The 8,760-nt window shown below is 38.2% G+C and overlaps 1 pseudogene; it reads left to right on the top strand.

Annotated features, from left to right (window-relative positions):
• Positions 1-4,062: 4,062 nt before the first annotated feature.
• Positions 4,063-8,490, top strand: LOC149236363 (DNA polymerase delta catalytic subunit-like; annotated as a pseudogene).
• The last annotated feature ends 270 nt before the right edge of the window (positions 8,491-8,760 follow it).

The raw sequence follows: 8,760 nt of genomic DNA on the forward strand, positions 1-8,760 counted from the left end.
AGATCGATTAACTTAATCTTAAGAAGTTGTGGAAGTAGCATATATGAATCTGATTATGGAATTGAAAAAGTTTTATTAATGTGATAATACTGATTCACCCCCCCCCCTCTCAGTATTATTTCCAACAGAGACATCTGATTTTCCAGTAACACGACATACTATAGTTGCTGCCTGTGATGCTTTCCGAATATGGTAGAAAAAAGAGCACTGCTTCAGGCACTAGATTTCTTAGAACAATAATTTCTTAGTAGTACAACATACTGTGAGGGGCATGATTTTTCATTATCAGAGTTTATATTATTCAGGGTAGAACCCGCGTCCAGGGACGCAAGCCAGCCGTTCAGGGGGTGCGTCCGCCCAGTGCACACATATCAAGGCAGAGAAAAGCACGTGGGGGTTTCTTGTGTGGTATCTAGCCAACGGTTTTGCGTTTCTATGGTGTCGGCTCGTGGTATTGTTCCATGTTTTGGGGAAAAGCTTGCCTATATAAAGCAAAGGAGTTCATTTGGATTAAGCACCATCTTTGTTGAATATCTCTTGGTGAGATCTAGTCCAGATCTATGAAGGCGAATCTTCTAATGGACTATGATCGCTATGGCGCACGATCAGATCTGTAGATCTGACTGTTTGGGTTAGTCTTGAAGTCTTTATATCTTTCATATCTAAAGAGACGCAGGTGCAGTAAGGGTTCAGGTGCGTCCGGGACGCAGAAGCGAACCGGTTCAGGTGCGCCGGACGCAGGCGCAGAAGGGTTCAGGTGCGCCGAGACGCAGGCAGTTCAAAAGACTCAGAGCGAGGGACGCAGGCTAGCAGTTGAGCAGAGTGCGTCCGGGACGCGGGCTAGCAGTTGAACAGGGTGCGTCCAGGGACTCAGGCCAGCAGTTGAGCAGGGTGAGTCCGGGACTCAGGCTAGCAGTTGAGTAGGGTGAGTCCGGACTCAGGCTAGCAGTTGAGCAGGGTGCTTCCTTCTCTTAAAATCTTTGTTTATCATTGTTGCATCCTGGGTTTGGTCCTATTATTGTTGATCTAGTTACTACAGTTGATTGGGTGTTTCAGAAGGTTGTTTGAGCTTCAATGTTGTTGTTGGGTCCAGTATGAAAATTGGATGAAATGTGGCCTTTCAAGATTATGGGTTGTGCCTCAATGTATCCAGTATGAAAATTGATGAAACGTGGTACTTGAAGGAGAGAAGATTGTAGGCCGGCGCCTACGTACTAGTATCTAAGCTAGTACAAGAGCTAAAGGAAATCTTTGGAGCATTGTAGCAGGTAGTAGCCTGCGTACTAGTAAATGGATCGGCTAGTACAAGAGCAAAGGGGGTTGTAGCTCCCGTACTGGTATAAGGCTGCACCAGTACAAATATTGTAAAAGAATTTTCTTATTAAGAAGAAGATTGAGATGACTTGCAGCAGGTGGTTTTCTCCCGCATTGGGTTTCCACCTTATATCATTGTGTTCATATGTGTGCCTTATGTGTGATGATCTACTTTATGTTACTGCATCTGTTAACTGATAATATGGTTGATAATGTCCTAATGCACTCATTGAAGATCGATTAACTTAATCTTAAGAAGTTGTGGAAGTAGCATATATGAATCTGATTATGGAATTGAAAAAGTTTTATTAATGTGATAATACTGATTCACCCCCCCCCTCTCAGTATTATTTCCAACAGAGACATCTGATTTTCCAGTAACACGACATACTATAGTTGCTGCCTGTGATGCTTTCCGAATATGGTAGAAAAAAGAGCACTGCTTCAGGCACTAGATTTCTTAGAACAATAATTTCTTAGTAGTACAACATACTGTGAGGGGCATGATTTTTCATTATCAGAGTTTATATTATTCAGGGTAGAACCCACGTCCAGGGACGCAAGCCAGCCGTTCAGGGGGTGCGTCCGCCCAGTGCACACATATCAAGGCAGAGAAAAGCACGTGGGGGTTTCTTGTGTGGTATCTAGCCAACGGTTTTGCGTTTCTATGGTGTCGGCTCGTGGTATTGTTCCATGTTTTGGGGAAAAGCTTGCCTATATAAAGCAAAGGAGTTCATTTGGATTAAGCACCATCTTTGTTGAATATCTCTTGGTGAGATCTAGTCCAGATCTATGAAGGCGAATCTTCTAATGGACTATGATCGCTATGGCGCACGATCAGATCTGTAGATCTGACTGTTTGGGTTAGTCTTGAAGTCTTTATATCTTTCATATCTAAAGAGACGCAGGTGCAGTAAGGGTTCAGGTGCGTCCGGGACGCAGAAGCGAACCGGTTCAGGTGCGCCGGACGCAGGCGCAGAAGGGTTCAGGTGCGCCGAGACGCAGGCAGTTCAAAAGACTCAGAGCGAGGGACGCAGGCTAGCAGTTGAGCAGAGTGCGTCCGGGACGCGGGCTAGCAGTTGAACAGGGTGCGTCCAGGGACTCAGGCCAGCAGTTGAGCAGGGTGAGTCCGGGACTCAGGCTAGCAGTTGAGCAGGGTGAGTCCGGACTCAGGCTAGCAGTTGAGCAGGGTGCTTCCTTCTCTTAAAATCTTTGTTTATCATTGTTGCATCCTGGGTTTGGTCCTATTATTGTTGATCTAGTTACTACAGTTGATTGGGTGTTTCAGAAGGTTGTTTGAGCTTCAATGTTGTTGTTGGGTCCAGTATGAAAATTGGATGAAATGTGGCCTTTCAAGATTATGGGTTGTGCCTCAATGTATCCAGTATGAAAATTGATGAAACGTGGTACTTGAAGGAGAGAAGATTGTAGGCCGGCGCCTACGTACTAGTATCTAAGCTAGTACAAGAGCTAAAGGAAATCTTTGGAGCATTGTAGCAGGTAGTAGCCTGCGTACTAGTAAATGGATCGGCTAGTACAAGAGCAAAGGGGGTTGTAGCTCCCGTACTGGTATAAGGCTGCACCAGTACAAATATTGTAAAAGAATTTTCTTATTAAGAAGAAGATTGAGATGACTTGCAGCAGGTGGTTTTCTCCCGCATTGGGTTTCCACCTTATATCATTGTGTTCATATGTGTGCCTTATGTGTGATGATCTACTTTATGTTACTGCATCTGTTAACTGATAATATGGTTGATAATGTCCTAATGCACTCATTGAAGATCGATTAACTTAATCTTAAGAAGTTGTGGAAGTAGCATATATGAATCTGATTATGGAATTGAAAAAGTTTTATTAATGTGATAATACTGATTCACCCCCCCCCCCTCTCAGTATTATTTCCAACAGAGACATCTGATTTTCCAGTAACACGACATACTATAGTTGCTGCCTGTGATGCTTTCTGAATATGGTAGAAAAAAGAGCACTGCTTCAGGCACTAGATTTCTTAGAACAATAATTTCTTAGTAGTACAACATACTGTGAGGGGCATGATTTTTCATTATCAGAGTTTATATTATTCAGGGTATATGATTTTTTTAGCAGTGAGTCATAATACCTATCTCATTGCCTACGATCTTTCCAATTATGAAATTAAATATAGGACAGATCAATTTGAGGCACATGATTTTTGTACAGATATTGAATCTATATGAATTGCTTTGAAAAAACTTGAATGGTAGATTATGGGCATCACTAACACTGTTGTTGGTCCTAAATTTTATTATTTGTTTGATTATCATAAATTTGATATGCAATTTTGAAAACGCTACTATATTGGGATTATGCTTTACCATGTGAATTCAATATGTGCTATTTCATGATGCAAATGGAATGTTTACCCAGTTTTCACAAAAATCCCTTATCCTACTCCTTCCGTAAGATCTTCCCAATTTTATGGTTGAATTTTTATCTGATATATGAAATAAAAACCTATCATCCTACTCCTTCATGATAGTTGTGAATGATGATAATTAGGCCACTTGAGTGTTCTCATTGTCTTAGCTGTCAATAAAATTGTACATCTATATTAGGTCTAAAAGAGAAATGCATACAGAGACCAATAAGCCTAGCATCTGTTAAGTAGCCCTGCCCCTTAGGCATCCCCATATAAGCTGTATTATTAGAAGATTGAGATATTCGCACTATCAACTAAAACAATTACAAAATGGCTTTTGATCCTTCTCAACATTGGTGAGGTCAGAGGACATTGCAAAATTTAATCTCCAGCCAGAGTGTGTAAATAAAACACCATCGGGTGAGACTTTTGTGAAGCCAACTTTACAGAAGGTATACACTTTCTCCTTGCTTGTGATTTTTTATAACTCACAAAGCTATGTAGGCTTTGGCATTTATTTGAAGCTGGATCAGGATGGGCTTATTTTCCATTGATGAATTTTTACGACGATTGCTGATACTTATTTCATTATTTACTTTTTAACCATCATATGCTGACCATTTTCGATGATGCTAAATTGAATGCTCTTTTTCCTATTACCTAGGGCATATTACTAGAGATCCTAGAAGAGTTACTGGCTTCCAGGAAGAGAGCCAAGGCAGACCTAAAGGTGGTGAACTAAGTGCTTCCTATGTTCATGTTACATGCTTGTATTTTTTCCACTTAGCCTCTTAGTTTTTAACTTCCTGTAATCTTGTTTAGGAGGCTAAATATCATTTTGAAAAGGCTGTCTTGGATGGCCGACAATTGGCTTTGAAGGTAATTACAGCTTTTTCAAGTCTGTATTAATTATGGCTTGGACATGGAATAAAAGTAAAACTAGGTATGCTGGTGAAACGCCTAAAATAGTTTTGACTGTGTGCACTTCCAGATCAGTGTGAATTTAGTTTATGGGTTCACTGGTGCCACTGTTGGCCGATTGCCCTATTTGGAGATTTCGTCGAGTGTGACGAGCTATGGTAATTTCACAGTTCTTCCATGGAAAAAAAACATTAAATCCATGGACACCTTGATTCTCCCCTTGTTTTTCCTAGTTGTAATGTTATTGGTGCTTCTTTTACTTACAAGATAGAGATGTTTGCAGTCCTCTCTTATTCTATATATGCATGTATCGGCCATTCACATTGATTATTTTTGGGCATCAATTATATCCATGTAATTATTTTCTTCCTCCTGGCATAATGTTTTGGGTATGAATTGTAATTGACAATCTTGTACAAATAAGATCGAGTTCTTGAATTGCATTAATTAGTCATGTGTACTTATACAACTAAGATGATATTCTTAGGCCCTCTTATTATATTTTGATTACAAGTCCAATTTGATCTTTTGACACATTCTCTATTCCATCAGACAATATCAATTTTACGTATTGCTTTAAAATTTCATATCATTAATCATCTCATTTTTTTCCACCTGTCAGGCCGTCAAATGATAGAGCATACAAAGAGGCTAGTTGAAGAAAGGTTCACAATAGTTGGTGGTTACCAATACAATGCTGAGGTAGGCTATTATTTAGCAACTAAAGGCATTTGTAACATTTGAACTCGATTAGTGATGACATGAAGTACACTTGTTGTATTGGTGATAGTCCAAGTTCTTGAAATCATAATGGGTGATCTAATCTTAACCAAGATTTCTACTGTAAAGCTTGATATTATATTTTTATATTTGAATCTAGGTTGTATATGGAAATATAGATTCAGCTATGATACAGTTTGGTGTACCAAATATAGAAGAGGCCATGACGCCAGGGAGGGAAGCCTCAAATTATATTAGTGGTACATTTACAAAGGTACAATGTCAAGAATTTTAAATATCCGTGAAGCCTCTAGAGTTGTTAATGATGTTTTTGTAGGGATTAATGTTTTAATATCACCTTTCTTTTTAAAACTAATCTTCTTTTGACATTCCACTTCCATGAGATCTTTGTAAATATGCACAGGACAAGATGATCATTTATGCTTTTCTATGGCTTATCTGCATTTGTTTGGTGCATCTTTGGCATCTAATCAGTGCATTATTTAACATATGCTTTTATGCAGCCTATTAAACTAGAATTTGAAAAAATATACTACCCATAATTGTTGATCAACAAGAAAAAGACATGCTGGGTTGTTTTGGACAACACTAGATGCTTATGACAAAATGGATACTAAAGGTGACAAACCTGATCATTTTGTTTCAAAGACAGGCCTTAGTGTTTGTGAAGGCTCAAAATTCTCTTAGAAAAATAATTTATTTTATGCCTTCTTAATTATTAAATATTCCTGATCTTTTAAATATTCCATATCAACAGGCATTGAAACAATGCGAAGGGACAATTGCTTGCTGGTGAAGAACTTGGTTATAGAGTGCCTTCACAAAATACTCATTGATCGTGACATACCTGGTGCAGTGCAGTGTGTCAAGAACACTATCTCTGACTTGTTAATGAACAGAATGGATTTGTCACTTTTGGTGATAACTAAGGTGAGAACAATGAATCCTTCTGCATGTTTATGACCAAATTTGTTTGACCATTTGTTACTTTTGAAATGGAGAAAATATGATAGGGGGAAGAGGAGATTTACATTGTGAGAAAGTCACTTAATACATATTCCTGGTTTCAAGTGTTAGAAGTATATAGTATATACCTAGTTGGGGCAGGCCATGGAAGTTTCCTTTTTAAGTCTGTCATGTTTCTTCTCCCTACATTCTGTACTTGGAAGGGATTCAGTCAATATTTACTGCTAGCAATGGGAGGAAGAAGTGTCAAGGGAGGCTCTTATACAATTGAAGAGAATCAAAACATGACAATATATAATATATCTGCATTTCTAATCTCATCCTGAGAAAAATTGATTACTGTTTAGCTGCGACAGAAACAGATGTTTGCAGGTCATATCCTTTATCAAGGCTATCAGCAGATTCTTAAGGGCATTGTTGTTTTCCTATGCTAACAATCTCTTTGTTGAGTCAGGGTCTGACAAAGACTGGAGATGTCTATGCAGTCAAGGCAGCACACGTGGAACTAGCTGAGCGCATGCGGAAGGTAACTACTAGAAATAACTTCTCAAAACAAGTATAATGAATGGTGCAATGCCTTCTGGTTCCATTTCAATCATATCTCTCTATTTTTATTACTGCAGTGCATCTAAAGACTCTTGTAATATTTTTTTTTTTATTGACAATGAGTCCATTGTTGGATTTTTTAAATTGATGTCGTGTTTTAAAGCCAAGTTGCCCCTGGTTTACAGAGGGATGCTGCAACTGCTCCAACTGTGGGTGATCGTGTTCCATATGTCATCATAAAGGCTGTAAAAGGTGCCAAGGTAATAATTAACCCCTTCTGTGCTCAACATAAGTCTCGATATTGCACTAAAAAATGATTATTTTAATTATTTTGTTATGTTTTATTTGGAGGCATAATTTACAGAGGGATTATGGATATAATGACTAATGTGTTTACTTGGGCTCAGGCATATGATAAATCTGAGGATCCAATTACTGGAGAATAACATCCCTATTGATCCACAATATTATCTGGAGAATCAACTGAGCAAGGTGAAAGACCAAAGCATCATCACTTGCAGTTTATGCTCTTTTTGAAAATTTCACCAGTGTTTCAAATATATCTTGATAGATAGTAATTCTTTCCAGCTAAGTGTTTTTGATTCGTGCCTATTTTTGCTCTGTAGCCACTGTTGAGAATATTTGAGCCCATGTTGAAGAATGCAAGCAAGGAGCTTCTTCAAGGTAGTCACACACGAGCAGTTTCCATATCAACTCCTTCAAATAGTGGAATTATGAAATTTGCCAAGAAACAACTCAGTTGTATTGGTTGTAAAACACCTACCAGGTATTTAGTTAATACAAGTAGAGGGTGTCCTGCATGTGGTTTCCTTACTTATAGTAGTGCAAAATTGAGAGTAACTATTATTTCAGTTTGGTGCTTTAGAAAGCTACTAGGGTTCATCTTTTTGATGTGGAAAAATCTATGAGGTTGCATGATTCCATGCCTACTCCCCTTGTAAGAAATTGTCTAGCTTTCTTATAATAAGAATGTCTGGTTAGGCTGCTTCATACTGAAATTCATGATGTTACCTGATTTCATGTTGCCATTGCAGCAAAGGAGATCAGACACTTTGTTCACATTGCAAAGGAAGAGAAGCAGAATTGTATTAGAAAACAGTTGCAAATGGTAAGCTGGTACTCTAATACCATTACTCTTTATTTGGAGAATTTAAGGTAGGCCTTGTGTCTATTGTTCTCACCTAGATTTTCTATCATATGACACTAATATTTCATCAATGTCAGTGAGGGAATTAGAAATTCTCTTTGGTAAACTATGGACACAATGTCAGCGGTGCCAAGGCTCTCTGCACCAAGATGTTCTTTGCACAAGGCTTTTGAATGCTATATTTCAAGTATTACATTTTCATAACATGATTTAAATTTACATTATGGATGTATTTTGTAATATTTGTGTGATCATGTATTTGTTTTTAATTAATAGGATGTTTTTTTTTTTTTTTTTTACAATTACTATCTCTTTTATACTTACATTGATGTCCTATCCTTATTGCAGTTGTGACTGCCCAATATTTTATCGTAGGAAGAAAGCTCAGAAAGACCTAACTGAAGCAGAGGTGCAACTAGAGCGCTGGCAGTTTTGAGGATGCTGCTTGTGTAGCTTGTAATTTTTTGTATTATTGAATATTTTTGCTTTCCTGAATTTTCTCTGGTGTATGTTTCTCTGATTTAATGGACCAGGGAATTTATTTGGTCCCTGAATCAGGATGAGCATGGTTTATTTATTGTACAGTAATTTTCAAGTCCTTGTTATTTAATGTTAACCAGTTTGATATATCTTTTCTCCTTCCAAATGAGATGGAGAAAAAGTCAAAATGGATACATACTTCCCAAGGCACACCCTATAAATGCAA

This window comes from Pinus tabuliformis, chromosome 8 (genome assembly GCF_031772625.1).
Source record: "Pinus tabuliformis cultivar Carrire ecotype Pingquan chromosome 8, CPIR1, whole genome shotgun sequence".
Taxonomy (NCBI): domain Eukaryota; kingdom Viridiplantae; phylum Streptophyta; class Pinopsida; order Pinales; family Pinaceae; genus Pinus; species Pinus tabuliformis.